Below are 19,750 nucleotides of genomic sequence, written 5' to 3' on the forward strand. Positions count from 1 at the left end.
ATAGCATCCTATACATTAAATTATAATAGTTGTATTTGATTGAGTACAACGAGCTCAATGAGCACTAATATATAGATCATCCCTACTCTGTATGGTAATGGTATGGGTAAATATCATTCCCATTTGCAGATGAGAAAATTAAGACTCAAAGTTTAAGTGATCTGCACACAGCTAATAAATCATGAAGCCAGCACTTAAACCCAGATTGTTTGGACCCTAAAACTATCTTCCTATTAGTCTGTTTACTTTAGGTGTATCATATATTTTTAAAGAAATTATCAGAAATATTTAATATGCAAAATTGGTAGGAAGATGAAAACTTAGTTATCACTAAGATACATCAAATGATACATCTTCCCCCTCAGCATTTACATGAAAAGTGCCTTCCCGTTATAGTAGCGATGGTACTACAACTTGAATGGAAAACATGATATGATAGTAGATGTGATCTCTAGACACAGATTTTCTGTGTTCATAATTAGACTTCACTATTTACCAGTTGGTCGACCTTGGATAACTTTATAAATAATCTCACTGTGCTTCACTTATCATTAAAGTAGAGATAATTATAGGCACCTACCTCATGTCAATAGCTTAGAATGTATATGTTACGTAGTAATACTTGGTAGATGTTAGCTAATAGTATTGGAAAGATCTAATTTTTTTTTTTTTTTACTTTTTAAATAGTAAGATTTCAGGGCGCCTGGGTGACTCGGTTGGTTGAGCGACTGCCTTCGGCTCAGGTCATGATCCTGGAGTCCTGGGATCGAGTCTTGCATTGGGCTCCCTGCTCAGCAGGGAGTCTGCTTCTCCCTCTGACCCTCCCCCCTCTCATGCTCTCTCTCTCTCTCTCTCTCTAATGAATAAATAAAATCTTTAAAAATAAATTAAATAAATAAATAGTAAGGATTCCATTCATATAGGGTGACCTATCACTGAGATGGTTTTCATACTTTCCCTCTTTACTACCACCTTTGGAAAGTAATGATGCCCGCCAGGGGGGCATGCATTATCTAATACCTATTATGTTCCAGGTATTGGGGCAGGAGTTCTCAGACATGCTACATCACTGAATAAACTGTCAACCTGAGCAATGTTTAAGATCTCTCTCACAACACATCGAACTTGCCTATAATTAAAACAAATCTCAACAAAAAATATGATCTAAAATACGTTGGGTTAAAAAATTGAAATTCTAGGCCAGAGATGCAATATACTCAACAGATGTGTTATGCAGTATGCATGTGTTCATTTCTTAAACTACAAATTAATGCCTCTAGCCACTGGTCACATCAGAGAATGAGAAGTTTAAAAAGAAGATATATTTTTTGGGGCGCCTGGGTGGCTCAGTCATTAAGCGTCTGCCTTCGGCTCAGGTCATGATCCCAGGATCCTGGGATCGAGTCCCACATCGGGCTCCCCACTCCGCGGGAAGCCTGCTTCTCCCTCTCCCACTCCCCCTGCTTGTGTTCCCTCTCTCACTGTGTCTCTCACTGTTGGATAAATAAAATCTTTAAAAAAAAAAAAAAGATATATTTTTTCCTGACTTTCTGTATGGTAATCTAATTAGGTGAATTCTTAGAGAGTAATAACTGATGGGGAAAGCAATAAAATGTATTAAATCAATTTACCAGAATTTCCCCAATCATTAATTCTAAATTCATTAGATTTTTCAAATTTATATAAGATGTGTACCTAACTTTCTCAAAGTTTCTTAAATTTTAGTCTAGAGAAGACATGAAGATTGTAAATGTGTATATGCAGAGTTTGTTATATGCAGAATCTTGGGCGACTCAAAGTGATTCTGATTCCATTAGGTCTCAGGCAAGCCAAGGAAAGTGAATATTCAAGATCCCATGTGATTCTGAGACTGATCATGCGCAGACCCCACTTTGAGAAACCCAGGACTAGATCAAGCAAAGTAATGTTTATTTAATCCAACCATATAATTCATTGCAATAGATGTATATTATCTCTATACAATAGGAGGCTGATCCTTAAATTCCAAAATAAACATATTATATGTTACTATCTTGTATTTAAAGCCATTTGTTACAAATTTGCCTGCACAAATACCTCAGCACTGCTTGCTCTCCAGGTGCAGTGTGGGTAAGCCTATATATCACCCTGCCATGTTGGCTTCCTTCTTTTTAAATCTGGTTCTCAATCTTACAAACTTTACGACCTGAGTAACATCGAAGTAACTCTAAGTGATGAAAATAAGTCATTTAAAATTTATTACATCCTGCTTCCTTCATACCAGACTGCTTCTCTTTGAAGTTTTAAAACAAATAATTAAAATTCATTTATTATGCATATGTCTCATTAGCAAATATGTATCAGGTGCCTTTTCTGTTCCAGGCACAGCCTGAGTATGTAGGATGAACTGAACATACACAGGATTTCCCATCTGGTGGGAAAAATGGTTAAATGGAATGTTTACACTGAAAGGTCTCCATTAGAAAAGGAAGCATCTTCATGCTATCGGAAATAAGATGTCACTTGGTAAGAAACATTTTTAGAAAGGATTCATAATTTTCTCACATTTTAAATTTATTTAAAGACTGATACAAATTCTAGCTAGAAGAAGGTTCTTTGCAATATTGCTTCTAACAACCCACGTTTACAACAGGGGATAAGTCAGATCTCTAAAAACAGATTCCTATGTAGTCATTAAAATGTTGGTGTGGAAATATATTTATTGGTAAGAAAAATATTAAAATATATTTTTTGTTGGAAAGGGTAGATTACAAAGTATTTTAATTATGAATCCCACTAGAATAACAGGAAAAAAAGGTTTAAAAAAATGAACCTGCAATATAAAAGAGAGCAATAAAAAAACCTAGGAAACAGAAGGAAAGCAGTTAACTGATTTAACTAAGAAAAAAAGATGCTGATTCCTAGGCCAAAGGTAGAGAAAAGTCAAGAAGCAATACAATCTTACCACTTAACTCCAAAAAGACCCCAAAGTGGTACCACAAGTTGCTTTTAGAAGTAGAGTTCAGCTGCCCTCTCCCATCCCCAAATGCGGGTAACATCTTACCTGCACCCTCCCCACCCCCACACCCCCACAGAAGACTGGAAGAGTAAATCTGTGATGCGTATCCCTGAGCTGCCCTCCTATGTTCCTGTTTTACCATCAGGGTGAGCGGCTGTAGAAAACTCAGCACAGGGAGGTTGGGGGTACCACCTTACTGCAAACATCCAGTGACCATTGACACCGGCTGCTGACGCCTCCTGCCCTCTCCCTCTACATGGCTTCCAGAATTTCATGCAGCCTGACTTATCTCTTCCTTACTCAGCAATTTGACCAGATCAAGAACAAACGGAATACCTAAAGACAGGGATATTAGAGGTTTCTCAGCGAAACAGCCCTGCAGTATTATCTTATGGTAAGGCCCGCTGGTGACAAGATCTACCCAATGAACAGAGCCTCCAATCTGCTTTTACAGTGACCCATTCTCTTATGCACAAACCACTAATTCAGGATCACTAGATACATAAAGAAAGGCTCAAACATCAAATACTGAGAACAAAACACACACACAAGAAATCCACTTGGAAGAAACATATGATGGGAAAAAAAACTTTAAAAAACAATACTGTCATTTTTTATTAAAAAAAATACATCAATGAAACAAGAACATGTTGCTACAAAAAGGGAGTAACAGATAAGGAACTCTAAAAATATGATTGCCTAAATTAAAATCTCAGTAGGTGAGTTGAGATAAAGATCAGGAAATCTCCCACAATGTAGGGCAAAACACAGAGATGGAAGAGTTCAATAAATTAGAGCATCAATCTAGGAAATTCAAAACATGAATAATAATAATATCTCCAGAAAGAGAGACTTGAGAAAATAGAGGGGAGGAAATCATCAAATAAATAAATTGTGTACAATTCCCATAACTGAAAATCATGATTTTCTAGTTTGAAAGGATTCATAGAGTATACGAATAGACCTACAACAAGGTATGTCGTAAAATTTTATAACACTACAAAGGGAGATCTTATATAACATATATTTTATATATATAAGATAAAAATAAAAGAGATTAAAAGCAAGTGTGGCACTGAATTTTCTACAGCAAAACTGGAAACTAGAATAAAACAATGTCTTCAAAATTCTGAGGGAAAAGTGTTTCAAATCCAGAAATCAATACCTGGGCAAATTACAAATCAAATATGACATGAAAAAAATTTTTTGAAGATTTTTAAGGTGTCAAAAATTTATCTCTCCTACAACACCTTTCTCAGGAAGCTATTGGAGGAGATGTTCTGCCCAAATGAACGTGTAACCAAGAAAACAGAAGAAATGAGTTTCTGCTATGGGAGATCCAACCCAAGAGAAAGGCAAAGCACACTCTCAAGATAATGGTAAACGTGGATAGTAAGATGAAAGCTATGACTGGACCTAAAGAACGACCAGACCTGACTGAAGGCAGGTCAAAAAATTCTGGGAGACAGAGGTCCAAAAAGTTAACATTAATAAAATCACTCAGGTATTTTAAACTTAAACTGATTAAGAGTTAGGAAATTAATTTGTGATGGAAATATAGGAATCTAAGGAAACAGATAAGGTTTTAACTTCTATACATATAGCATAGAGGATGGAAATATGTATATAGTGGGGGAGAGAGTGGTAAAGCTTCAAAAGTGGAAAGTCAAAGGTAATGCCTAAAATTGAATAATCAAGAGGTAGCCATACAATTATCTGTTTAGAGAAATAGAGAAAAATACAAAAAAAGAAAGAATGTAAAAAGGAACAGGTATACACTCTACTAAACAGGAGAAATTGGAAGGATACTTTAAGAAAAAATAAGCCAGCCTCTTTATGTTCAAACAAAAATTAGCAGGTTTTGAAATAATGTATCTCATATGATAAATCCTCTGTAGTCTGTGTGTGTGGGATAAAAATGGAAGATTCACATCTATATGGATATTGAGGAAATGTATGAAGATCTTAGTTCTTGTGGAAAATTTAATTACCTTTGTCAAGAACTACTAATTTTGCATCATGAAATTTTCATACTTTGCATCATGAAATTTTTCATAGCTTGCATTCAAAAGAACCATGATATGTGTTTTTACATCAGCATGGATCTATGGAGTAGCTATAGATAGTAGATGGAGCTATTTAAATGCATTTGCAAATTGCTTCTCACTTCAAAACAGGGAAGTAATTAGTCTCATATCCTGGTGGGGAATAAAGAACATCAGTTAACAAGGAAAACTCAGGCAATCAAAAAAGAAAATCCAGCAAGGAAGAAGAAACTTCCCTAGATAATCTTCATTATGGGATACACCACCAAAACCAATGAACATTGGCTTGGTAGTAACACTAAATCCACTATGGTTTACCATATTTTATGTGTTTGTATGTGTGTGTGCCTCAGTCTATATGGCAAGTTATCAACAATCTATTTTGAGGTATTCTGTAGAACATTCTAAGTTAACTATTTCAGTTATTAATATGGAAAGATACCTGAGTCTACTAGCTCCAAGCAAGTTTTAGCCAACTCCTGGCTCTCAAACGCTGGACAAATCAGTGAAAAACCATACTTCCTATATAAATAAGGACGAAATAGTGCTGCATAATCTTTCTAAAATACTTAACATTAACACGTAGTCAGAATGTATGTCATTTTACCAGAAACACATTCCTCAAGAACAAAAATAAAGGAGAAAAAAAAATATCGCTAGCTCATAATAGAGATACCATTTCTATAAAGTGAATTAACAGATCAGATCCTGAATAAGCATGTAAGGTTGCATTCATACAATGTAACCTATACATGTAAAAGTGGTGAGATCATAAAATGATTTCTTTAATTAGCATTATTAAAGAAATGAATGGTTAAATGCAAAGGAGACAAGTGGACACTTCTTCACTTGCTTTTGCCAAAATAATCAAATCAAGAGAGTAATTTATATAAAAGTGTGCAACTGCTACTTAGGAGTCAATTAATCTATATGTGTTTAACTCCCTGTGAAATGAAATTCATTATCACACAATATTTCTTGTCATGAGATAAAATAATTGAGTGATAATTTGGAGGTTAATAGAAGCATCAGCAGCAGAATGATGAAATGATTAGCAGAATGATCTGATTAGACTCATCTTAAAATCTAAGAACACTGTTAAAAAGAAAAATTATAAGATCTTTTTCTTATTGAGGTATAACTGACATTCAACATTATATAAGTTCCAGGTGGACAATATGATGATTTGATATGTGTGTATATTGCAACAGATCATCAAAATAAGTCTAATTAACATCCATCACCATGCATTGTTTTTTTTTTATGATGAGAACTTTCCATTTTCAAAATGCAAGATGGTATTGCTAACTGTATTACATATTAACTGTATAACAATATCATAGTGTCGTGCTGCACATTAAATTCCCATGACGTATTTTATAAGTGGAAGTTTGTACCTTTTTACTCTCTTCAGCCATTTCGCCCACTCCCCTCCCCTGCCTCTAGCGACCACCAATCTGTTTTATCAATGAGCCTGACTTCTTTGTTTCGTATTGTTTTGTAAGCCTCCACATATAAGTGAGACCATATGGTATTTGTCTTTCTCTGTCTTATCTCACGTAACATAATGGCCTCAATGTCCATCCATGCTGCCACAAATGGCAAGATTTCCTTCTTTTCATGACTAATACTATTTCAGTGTGTATTTATATACCACATTTTTTATCCATTCATCCACTGATGGACACTTAAGTTGTTTCCATATCTTGGCTATTATAAATAATGCAGCAATGAAGATGGGGTGCATTTTTCTTTTCAAGTTAAGTATTTTCATTTTTCTTTGGGTAAATATCCAGAAGTGAAATTGCTGGATAATATGGTAGGGTTTTTTAATGTTTTGAGGAACCTCCATACTGTTTTCCATAGCAGTTGCACCAATTTAATTCCCAACAATAGGGCCCAAGGGTTCCCCTTTCCCCACATCCTTGCCAGCATTTATACGTTGTTTGTTTCTTTGATAACAACCATTCTAACGGGTGTGATGTAAAATCTCATTTTGTGTTGTATTTCCCTGATGATTAATAAAGTTGAGCATCTTTCCATGTACCTGTTTGGCATCTATATGTCTTCTTTGGAAAAGCATCAATTCAGATCCTCTGCCCATTTTCAAATCACTTATTTTTACTATTGAGTTGTATGAGTTCTTTATATATTCTGATATATAAAGATATATCCCTTATCAGATATATGACCTGCAAATATTTTCTTCCACTTAGTAGGTTGCCTTTTTTATTTTATCAATGATTTCCTTTTGGGTGGAGAAGCTTTTCAGTTTGAGATATAGTCCCACTTGTTTATTTTTTTGCTTTAGTTGCCTTTGTTTTTGGGGTCAGATCCAAAAAATCATCACCAAGACTAATATCAAGGAGCCTATGCCTATGTTTTCTTCTAAGGGGTTTTATGGTTACCAGTCTTAAGATCAAGGTTTTAATCCATTTTGAGTAAATGTTTGTGTATGGTGTAAGACAATGGCTGAGTTTTCCCAATACCATTAACTGAAGAAACTGTCCTTTTCCTACCTTATATATTCTTGGCTCCTTTGTCATAAGTTAATTGACCATGTACGCATGGGTTTATTTCTAGGCTCTCTAGTCTATCAATTTTTGTGTCTGTTTTTATGTCAATACCATACTGTTATGATTACTATAGTTTTGTAATATATAGTTGAACAATACTGGTGTGAACTGTGCAGATTTTATAGATAGGTTTTTTTCGATAAATACAGTACAGTGCTGTAAATTTATTTTCTCTTCCTTATGAATTTTTTAAATAACATTTTCTTTTCTCTAGCTTATTTTATTGTAAGAATACAGTATATAATACATATAACATACAAATATGTGTTAATCAACTGTTTATGTTATCAGTAAGGCTTCCAGTCAACAGTAGGTTATTAGTTTAGGGGGAGTAAAAAGTTGTAAGTGAATTTTTTACTTCATGGGGGACAAGCACCCCTAAACTCCACATTGTTAAAAGGTCAACTATAGTTTGAAATCAGGGAGCATGATGGCTCCAGCTTTGTTCTTCTTTCTCAAGACTACTTTGGCTATTTGGTGTCTTTCATGGCTCCATAAAAATTTTAGAATTGTATGCCACCGGAATTTTGACGGGGTTTGCACTGAATCTGTAGATTGCTTTGGGCAGTATGAACATTTTAACAATATTAATTCTTACAATTTGTGACCATGAAATATTTTTCCATTTATTTGTGTCAATTCTTTCATCCAATGTCTCATAGTTTTTAGTGTATAGATCTTTCATCTCCTTGGTTAAATTTATTCCTAGATATCTTATTCTTTTTGATACACTTGTAAATGAGACTACATTCTTAATTTTTCTTTTTGATATTTCATTACTAGTGTATAGAAATGCAACAGATTTCTATATATTGATTTTATATGCTGCAACTTTACTGGAATTCATTTACTAGTTCAAATGTTTTTTGGTGGAGTCCTTAGCCTCTGTAAACTGTAATATCTTTACTTCTTTCTTTCCAGTATGTATCTCTTTTGTTTCTTTTTCTTATCTAATTGCTCTGGCTAGGATTTCCAATACTATGTTGAATAAAAGTGGTGAGAGTGGGCATCCCTGTCTTATCCTGATCTTAGAAGAAAAGCTACCAGCTTTTCACTATTGAATATAATGTTAGCTGTGGGCTGCTTGCAGATGGTCTTTATTATTTTGAGGTGACTTTCCTCTATACCTTGTCAAGAGTTTTTTATTATAAATGGATGTTGATTTTTGTAAGTGCTTTTTCTGTATCCATTGAGTTGATCATATGACTTTTATCCTTCCTTTTGTTACTATGGTATATCACATTGATTCATTTGTGGCTGTTGAACCATCCTTATAACCCTGGAATAAATTCCACTTCATCATGGTGAATGACACTTTTAATGTAAAATATTTTGCTGAGGATTTTTGCATCTGTGTTCATCAGGGATATTTATTCATAACTTTCTTTTTCTTCTGTTGTCCTTGTCTGGTTTTGGTATCAGGGTACTGCTGGCCTCATAAAATGAGTTTGAATGTGTTCCCTCCTCTTCTGTTTTTTGGAAGAGTTTGAGAAGAATTGGCATTAATTCTTCTTTGATTGTTTTGGTAGAATTCACCAGTGAAGTTATCTAGTCCTGGGCTTCTGTTTGTTGGGGGGTTTTTAATTATTGATTAAGATCTTCTTAATAGCCAGTTCCCAGTTGAGAAAAAGAGACAGTAAGAAATCGGACTGTTTTATCTACTGTTATCATTATGAAAAGGGATTTATTTTTTAAAAAGTAACTTTCATATAAAGCCATACTAAATTTGTGCAAAATCAAGCCAGCCTCAAAAACATAAGCCAGGCATTTTGGAACAAAAACAAGACAGAACACATCAACTAAGGCATAAAAAGCACAATTACATGAATATACAAAGAATAATGATTTTATAAAAACATGAATTTAGCCAGATAATAATGATGCTGAAATAAGAATTAGAAGACAAAGATACATATTTATGATAAATGCGAACATCCAGATAAACAACAGAATAGCAATCATGAAGATTTATCCCAAATATCAGATATCTGATTAAGACAATTATAAAATTGCATTTTTTATATTTCATTATCTTTATTATATTTCTATTATCCCTCCATTTGAAACAGGAGAAAGGTAGACTTCAAGAGATAATAAAGTTTGATTAGTCAGCTCATTCAAATAATGTAAGATCTTTATTAATTAGATCCTCACTTTGATTTTGTATTAAATTTTATATAAGATAATCATTGAAAGCAATTGAAAGATAACTAACCATTAAAGAAACATCAGGTATAACTTAATACATCGTATTTTCTAAATCAACACGTTAAATCTGTAAAAAAAAAAAAAATTCTACTAAGGAAAGCTAAATAGTTAACAGCTTCTACTTAAGTTGAATAGAATTTCAACAAAAGTCATCATTTCTTACCAATAGCTTTCCAGCCAATTATTTTTTTTTTTAATATTTAGTAACAATTATAAATAAACCTGACAGAAAAATGTAAGGGGAAAAATGGAAAAAGTCCAACTTCTAGAAATTTCTTAGAATACTTCACTGAATAAATCACTCTTTAGAAGCTCCTTCCATTTTTCACTTTCCTTTCTCCCTCCTACCCTCCCCTTTCCTCTGTCTCTGTCTCAAATCCAATCTTGAGCTTAACAGTGTGAATCCAGACACTTCAAGTGCTCTCTGCTTGGCATAGCTGGTTCCATTATAGTTAACTCAAGTAGTTAACTATCGAAATTACCATGATAATAAATACTAGGACTGTGTGGAAGCCAATCTAAAATTTGTTTTCATTTTTTTCAGAAGATCATGAGATTTTTAGGGAGCAAATGAACCACAAGATGACTTCAAAACATATGTTTGCATGTTTGTGTGTTCTTAATGAATCACAACTAAATTATATTTATATTCCTTATGACTCTCAGACCTAAGAGACAGATTTATAGATTTTTCAGGCAAATTAATCAAACTTCATGAAATACCCTAATGATCATCATGCAACAGTATGTGACTTCCATTCAATTACAAAGCTTAAATAGGAAGTTATTTTTCTTGAATATCTTGAGTATCTTTAACTTGGATATATGTTCTAGTTGTATACATGTTTTCAGATATTTTGTATATTTGTATATAGTTATATACAAGTTTTCTGTGGCATCTCTTCTTGCATAATTTAGGAAATAAGGCAGTGTTACAAAGAGTTTCTTTAAAGTACTTGTTTGTTATCAGTGGACAATTATTAGCTGGTAACTTGGTATAAACACCTCACAATAACTCATTTTTCTATGTATATGTTTAGTAATTCAATTATTTTTAAAATATTTCTATATTATTTTATGTTACCGTATGCTCTTCCTCATGATTTTTACAGAAAAACAAGATTTTTACAAAAATATCAGAAAACACAGAAAAGTTAATGTCAAAAAAAAAAAGAATTTACAATAGTACAACTCTCCAACAGATAAATTTTAACTTCCAGATTCATCCATTGTATCCTGAAGTATATTTTAGCTACATTCGGTTCAAATTTTTTTCTCAGTAACGTTCTTATCATTTCAAAAATAGCACAGATAAAACATTTTAAGTTTGTAATATAAAAGACTGTTTCATATGTTATAGGAAAGAGAATATCAGAATTCACTGTCACATTAAAACACAAAACAATCTTTATGGACAATAGAGATCTAATCAAGGAAACTTACATTGTAATACACATCACAATGAGAATTGGATTTGACTCTTCAAAACTCCTTGAAAGATGACATATGATTATTTTGTGCCACAGGATCTACTAGTAATCTTTCTCCTTTCCTCATTTTCTTTTTGATTTTATTTTATTTTTTTAGCTCTCTGAATGTCTCAAAAGTTAACAAAATTTTAAGTGTCATCCCTATTCTACTCCACCTTCACCAGAGGACAGGCAGGAGCAAGAAGAGACATTGAAATTCCTATCACACAAGTGTGTACTTTAGGTATCTTGGATAAAAAGATTAATGAAGAAACACTTGCAAGTACTGAGCTGGTGAGCAGTGCTTTGGTAATGATCTATCCCACTCCTATCCACGTTGTTATGATAATAAATAATGTGACTCAATGCCCATTGCCTTTCTCAAACAAAACTGGTTTAAATACATTGGTTAAAACAAAAGTTTACAGAATAAATCTTGAATCAGAGCTTAAAAACAATATTAATCTTTAAAATAACTTCTGGTGATCTCAAATAATGTGTTTAAATAGATAACTAATTTTTATTTCCATCATTTAAACCTTGAATCCTTTAACTCAGTTCAGTGATTTAATTTACTGTCTAATTAAGTTTATTGAGTTCAAAGGCCTGACCTCAATTTTCATTGCCTAACCATCTTCTCTTCTATGAAGACATTTTCAGATAATTTTTCTAAGTTATCTGCAGCAAAAACTTAGAAAAAATATGTATGAACAAAATGAAACCCAGTCATGAATAAAAAGTTGGACTATGTGCCTAAATTCTTAAAAAGTAACAAAATACAAATACAAGTCTGATTCACAAATGCAAAGCTAAATCACATAGATTTTGCGGGAAGAGTAGACTTTCTCTTATTAACTGTAATGTTACTTGCACATGAATCAATCTGCTTCAAGAGTTTCCGAGGTCAGAGGACAGAGGGACAAAGGGAAGATTCTGTGGTAAGTTCCTGGACATGTTATGGGGGTGGGGGGGTGGGGGGATGAAATGCCAGGTGAGAAACCACTATCAGGTATGGTCACCAAGCAGTGGGCCCAGATTTGACCAAGACAGAGGATAAAACAGACAAAATAGCTCAAGCCCTAGCTCAGCTATTGCCTTGCTCTGGGCCCCGTGCCAATCCCTGCACCTTCCCACACAAGACGCAGGGAGCAGCTGCCTCATCAGTTTGCTGTGAGGACTGGATGAGGTGTTCCAAGCAGAGACCTGTCACAGTTCCTTGCAAGCAGAAAGAGTGGTATTAATAAATCACTGTCATGTGCTGTGCTGCTTAAGCTTACTATTCAATTTTTGTGTGTTCATTCTTCAGATTTTTCTCTCCCTATCTCAATTTTTTTTTCGTTCCTTTCCCCTACTCCTTCGTCTCCTATATTTTCTATTTTTCTTTTCCTTCTCACCCCATCCTCTTTTTCTCACTCTCTCTATCCCTATTCAATTCCCCTTTCTTTTGCTTCCTTTTACTTACTTTTAGTTTCTCTTTCTTTCTAGATTCATCACTGCGAGCAAAAAGTCTATAAAATATAGTTTGGGATTTAAGAAACATTGAAAATTTGTGTAAGGCCAACTAATACACTGTTATTAATTTTTCTTTTTCTTGTTGCACATTAATTTATTTAGCAAATAATCACTAAATCCATTCCATTCACAAAACACAATGGCCTAGAGCACCTGAAGTGCCCCCAGTAAAATAACAATCTCGCTGGTGAGACAAATCAACTACACGTGGAACATGGTGGAGACAAATCAACCACATATGGAAAACCAAAAAACAGTATATGAAAACAATCAAATAGATGTCATAATGCCACATGTAATTGTCAAATATAAGTCAGTCCTAGGTAGGAGTGCAGAGGAGGGAAAATGACTATGGGTGGCAGTAATGAACCAATATCTTTCACAGAAAACTAAGCACTAAAATCAGGGACACTGAGAGGTTTTCATTTCCGTGGTTTATTGTTGACACTACCGAGTAGGTTAAGAAAACACATTAGTTTAAAAATGTTAGAGATGTGCTGGCTCTCTACAGAAGCTAGGGCTTTTATCATAAAATATTTCTACATGTTTCCATTTACTGGCAATTGTTTCTCTTTTCACCACACTCACACATCCATATTACCACATCACTCAGGCTCTGTAGGATAATCATGTTTTCAACATTTTACATCATAAAAGCCCTGCCAAGAGATCCCACAACATCTGGATTAAAAAGTGAAAGCTTCAATCACTCAAGTCTTTTATTTTATGGGATGTTAGATTATGACTTGAGCAAATCATGAAAGGATTAAGTATTATATAAATGTGAACAGACCACAAAAACATTTATATTTATTTGTTTGGTAGGTAATTAATGCAGAGTTATGAGCCTGAGTAAACACAATAAGTGATTATGATTGAGTATAGTTCTTTGGACATCACATATATACTCTTTAAGGGTAAAACGGCAGTTGGCCTTTCTCTCAGGTCTTAATATGCTTATATGCTTTTGAATTTAGAGAAACTCAAACAACATGTTCAAATAAATTAAAAATCTTTGAAAATACTCAAAGCAATAACATGGTTAGGAGTATCTTAATAAAAGTATCAATACAAGAAGTAATGAACATGACAAGCAAGTAACCACTATGTTTAAAAATCATTTAACATCAAACAATCTATATCCATAAAACAGCAAAATCACAGCTGATAGTATGGTTTAAAAATGAAAAGTATCTGTGTATTTTATCTCTGTTTAGATCCATATCGTTGGCTAAGAAACTGAATCACAGTCCCCGTGGCAATAATGTCAGAGAGTCAACCTGAACTTGGCAGATTTCCATACCAGGAGTTATGGTTTTATTCAGTGACTCCTACCAATGCTCTGCTCCGCAGAATTCTGAGGCTAATCAAAGTTGGTTGTTGGACTTGTCACCCCACCAAAACTTACTCTGCACAAGCACTCCCAAGACAGCTTGATGTGTAAAACTACTCTGAACAGACTTATACAGGTAAAGAAGAAAAGTCACAATGAAGGCAGAAAGAAACCAAATCACCATGTTCATGCTATTCTTTTTCCCCAAAGAAAAAAACCTGGAAAGCATTTAGGATCTCTTTGTTTCTAATCCTTTCTGTAACCTCTAATTGAATAATTAGGTGCATATTGACCTAAAAATACAAATACATCGCTATTTCAAATGTTTAAATATTTGAGGCATAAAACATAGAGACTCCACATATTTATATTTTTAAATCTTAACTTAGAATACACTATTACCAACTACTATCATCAACAGTAACTTTAAAGGTTTATCTCTGGTGGAACAACATGGAATGATGGTACCAACAACAAAATGTATTAAAACAAAATCTGAATACTAGAAAGCCCTCATAGTTTTAAGAGTAAAACTGTGAAGAAACAATACGGTTCAAAGGCTGCAGTGCTATGTACATAGCTTTGTTTACATTGATGCGTTATGCTTCATAACAATGTCTTCTGAGACAGATAACAAAAATGACACGAATTATTAAAATATCCTTGCCTTTGTTTCTGAATGTCTACCTTGCTAAAAGTATTTATAACATTCTTGATCAAAAGTAAGTGACTTAGTAACTATACTTTCAAAACATTCATGTGTGCTAATATTTAAAAGCATAATTAATACTTTTAACATTTTGGGCATTTTTTTCAAAAACCCTGTTTGGAAGAAAGCAACCTGAACTTTTATAACCTACGAATTCAGAGTTACATGTCAGAGAGAACAGAAGAATTGCCGGTGTCAAAACTACGAACAATTAAATTACACCACAAGGACTTTCCACAACCCCAACACTTGATTCTAACCATGACAGTGTTGGAAAATGTGTAAGGGTAAACACACACACCCCACTCCAACACATATACAGCACAAGACACATGTAAAATTTTTCATAGTTAAAAGTAACCTAAATTATACACTCCTGGGAGGGCTAAGCTAAACTGCATTTTCTTGACATGTGATTTTTATGCAGAAAATTTTTGAACCCCCTGAACTGCTCTATTCCACCCTCTATGCCAAGAACGATTAAGTTCTGTCATCTTTTCTTGTGCTGGAATAGGCTTCACTGGTCTGGCAAACACTTTTTGGAGGGCAAAAACAGGCTCTGAGACATAAAGCTTCTCCCACTACTCACTTTTGATTTCTGTACGCTTGATAGATGGTTGCCAGGTTCCCGGGATGAGACATGAGGAGGAGGCACAGAATTGCTAGGGGTTTCCACTAAAAAGACCAGCACCGCAGGCAGCACTAATCCTGCACCTGTGATGTGTTATTCAGCAGTTAAGAAATGCAGTCCAGACTGTGGTTGCCTAATACAGCTCAGCTGTTTTTTCAGTCCTCCCTTTGATTATAAACTGGCAAGAGGGATCATTCCAGTCAGGCATTGAGCTATGCTCAGGATACATGGCATATGACAGTGGAAAGGTAAAAGAGAAAGGAAACCTTAGAATCAAAAAAAATAAATAAAAAGAAAGAAAAGAAAAAAAAGTCACTGACCACAGTGTATTACATATCATTTCCAGATGGTTAAAAGCTGCCTCTGATTATAAGCAAGGCAGAAAAATATAGGACATTTAAATATCTAGAAATCTATTTTTGATATTTCCCTTCTGCCATTCCGAATGGTACTTAAATGTGCAATTCTTAAGTTTATTTTAAAATAAGCACAACTTCACAAACTGATCAGCTACGTAAACATTTTTACATCTTTCTTTAAAGAGGTTTACCAAACCTAGAAGTCAAAGTCCTCTTATAGTTTGGAACCTTTCAAAATGTTGGGAAACCTAAAAACCAAATGACTGCCATGAATTTTTTCTTTTTATTAAATCCACCATATCGTTTGACTTAACATTTTTGATATAAAATCTGTATTTGAGGCATAACTATCCATTCACCATGTATGGTTAAACGGGCATAAAATATTTATTTTACCCAGCATAAAATTACTAGCAAGTCCAAACTGATTTAAGAGACACATATCATTCACAAGGCTGTCTACATGGCACTGTGATTTCACAGAGATGAAGAAAAAATGGTCACGATGCTCAGAAGCCATAAAATCTAATAGTGGACAGTGGAACAGAAGTTACTTTCTGTTATTGTTCTTGTTCTTTAGTCATAAAAGGGCTGCTGACCATTCCCTCACACCAATGCCTGCACTCCATTTCCTTTTACACTCTATATAAGCACAAAACCATCTGGCCCCCAGGCTAGTGTCTGTGCTATTTTAAATAAATAATCTAAAACCTTAGCCCCCAAAAAACAGACACCTTTTCTTAATAGCAGATGGTTAAAAAAATAAAAACAAAAAAATTCATTTATAGGCACAAAAAGAGATGAAGAAAATATATCCATTTCAAAAAAATTAAAATTTAAATATATACATTAAAGAAAATGTTCAATGTTTTATTTTTTTCACTGACTACATACTAATTACCTGTGAAGCCAAGCAGTTTACAAAAATATTAGAAAAACTCCCTATGATATATGTTAGGAACAACAGAGTAAAAAAAAAAATGCCTGTGTCCATAAAAACATTCTCTCCAATCAGAATTTGACAAGTTGTAAGACTTATATTCAGACTTTGGGGTTAGAGATAATACTGCATTTAGAGTTCCAAGTAACACTCTCAGGCCAGCTGAAGGAGGACCAAAATTTAGGAGGTATGCCACAACATGTTATGTTCACCTTCTCCTGACTAGTCCCATAATCCAGTTTGTGCATCCGAAATAAAACAAGATGGTAGACTTGGGTCCTGGGTAGGTATATGACTAGCAACATACAGACTTTTGATATTTTAAGATGAAAAAAATTTTTCTTCTGAATTAATTGGCCAGTAAAATAAGGCTGAGATTTTGAACCACATCTGTTCTGTTTGATTTATAGGAATAATGTTGCCAAAGGAAAATCTTGTTGACTTTTGGGCAGAAACACTGAGGAAAGATCTGAACTGAGGCTATGTTATTATAATGATTGTGTTATCTTAAATCTGAGTATGGCACACATTGGAACATTCTGGCCTGATACTGCTCAAGCTGTCCCTCTTTTGATAAACAAATGGCTTCAGTTTTCAAAACATTCTCCAAAAGCAATTTTATTATTTTTAATTTTTAATTGTATAAAGCCTAGTAGACTCAGTGGCCCAGACTTTGAAAAGTGCACCTTTAAATTTGCTTCCTTTGTATTTCTTTATCCAATTTGTATCTCCTCATTTATGCTAATAATATACATACCCACACACTATATTCTAAGGCCAAAATGCTTCCTTCCTCCTCCTTCAAATAGTTATCAGTATGGGGTCTCATGACACACAAACAGCCAAAAAAGAACAAAAAAACTTGAATCCAAGGAGGCTACAGGAAAAATAATTACCTCTCATAAACTCTTTCTTCAGATAATTCTGTCTTTTAAATCACGTCGACATAAGGTATGTGTGTGTGTTATATTTCTTGCCCTGAAATATTTTGATAAGCCGGGTATATGATTTTAAAGTTCAGAACCAGTATAAGAAGGTAAGAAATCTATACCTGCTTATGTTCTATTTAAATCACCGAAGTGTTGGGGCGCCTGGGTGGCTCAGTCGTTAAGCGTCTGCCTTCGGCTCAGGTCATGATCCCAGGGTCCTGGGATCGAGTCCCACATCAGGCTCCCTGCTCAGCAGGAAGCCTGCTTCTCCCTCTCCCACTCCCCCTGCTTGTGTTCCTGCTCTCGCTGTCTCTCTCTGTCCAATAAATAAATAAAATCTTTAAAAAAATAAAAAATAAAAAAAAAAAATAAATCACCGAAGTGCTCCCCAAGATGACTGATACTAGTGTGGGAGCAAAGGACAGTGACTCTCTTAATTAGATAGTTTAGTTAAAAAGTTGTCCACATTCACATAGAGCATATGAGATCAAACAAAATATTTTACCAAAATGTAAGAGTTGATATTTCAGCTATTAAGAAACCGTTCTCTATGTTTACCTACAGAATGTCCTATTCTCCACCTAAAAACCCAGAAAATAATTCAGTAGAGAAGGCAAGACTTCTTATGATTTAATGAGTTGGCGATTGGTAAAACTTATCAACTCTAACAATTATGGTCATCAGACCTGTTGATCCTCACTAGGAGCAAAGTCTCGTACTGGTTCATTGTTTTGTTTTGTCTTTTCCCTAAGGAAAAAGCATGATGATCTTTCAGAATGAATAGGCCCCACTTACAATAAATGATTACTTAACAATTAAAGTTATTTCTTTTCTTTCCATCTTTCTTGGTGGACAAAAAATATTTGCTTTCATCACTAAAACCACAGTAGCTACTTGATAGTAATGTGAAAATTTGCTGGTGACTCCCATTCTCTATCATCAAGTCAAATAGCCTGACCAGAAAAGTATTAAACTTGTGCTAATTATTAATTAGATAGAGGATCTGAAATAAAACACATCCCTCTAACAGCAACCTCCTAAAATAGTTTCACCCCAGCCTTTGGAATACAGCACTTTGTGCATGCTAAAATTGTGGTAAAGGTAACATTGCTCTTCCAATTTCATACCAATAAGGGGGAAAGAAAGCCTTACCCAATGGGCGCCATCCCAAAGAGTCCACCCAGCCCCAACTGTGCCAGGCTCTTGTCTTTGTGGAGTTCAGTGTCTCCTCACTCACAAGAAAGTCTAAGCAGAGAGATCATTAGTTATGACATGTAGACGCTAGCAGATAATGTTGACTCACTTCAGGAACTATTAAACTATAAACAGTGTGCTGAAAGCCATTTATCTGCATTTTAGGATAAACAGCAGAAGCTACTCAATTAAATAGACTGCAACGAATAAGCTGCTGAGGCCAAATGAAGTGAGGCTTAATTTTGAGAAGAAAAACCTGTGAATTTAATAAAAATCAATCCAGGATCCCATTTTATTTTATACTATAAATATAAAAGATAGAGTTATAACGTATTTTAAAAGGCCAACTGATTCAGTTACAAAAGTTATTGCAGTTTCGTTCCAGTTCGAAGTAAATTTACTGATACTCGATAGATATTTTCCCTTAAGTGACAGCATTTATGGTAATACTCATGTTGAACAAATGTATGTTTATTAAGGAGCGCTTTACCTATCACTATATAAAAGGGAAAGCTGAATTAGGTCAGTTTTCTTTGTCAGCAGTCTCCCTACTCACAAGCAATTTAACTATTTGGAGAGAGAGTTTCTAAATGACTCTTCCTGAGGAAAAGAAACACAACCTGAGTGCTATTTTAAATTTATTTGTATTTTTATGTAAATAAATATACATATTTCTACCTCCAGCATGTTAAAATGCTTCAAGAAAGACCCTAATCAATCATGGAACCTTGGATTCCAGTTGCCGAGGACAGCAGATAAATCAAGGCCCTTACTGCAAGTACCATACACAGGTAAAACGCTGCATTTAGAACTGATTTTTCCTACTTGTCAGAAAACAAATCAAAAT

At 34.2% G+C, this 19,750-nt stretch overlaps 1 protein-coding gene across 1 annotated transcript in view; it reads right to left on the reverse strand.

The window, feature by feature from the left end:
- The window catches only part of BMPR1B (bone morphogenetic protein receptor type 1B), a 101,793-nt gene that overhangs the window by 44,850 nt on the left and 37,193 nt on the right, over positions 1 to 19,750 (reverse strand). The window lies entirely within an intron of this gene.

Source organism: Eumetopias jubatus, unplaced genomic scaffold (genome assembly GCF_037043125.1).
Source record: "Eumetopias jubatus isolate StellerSeaLion01/CBP00866 unplaced genomic scaffold, mEumJub1_p1.0 scaffold_2, whole genome shotgun sequence".
In the NCBI taxonomy this organism is placed as follows: domain Eukaryota; kingdom Metazoa; phylum Chordata; class Mammalia; order Carnivora; family Otariidae; genus Eumetopias; species Eumetopias jubatus.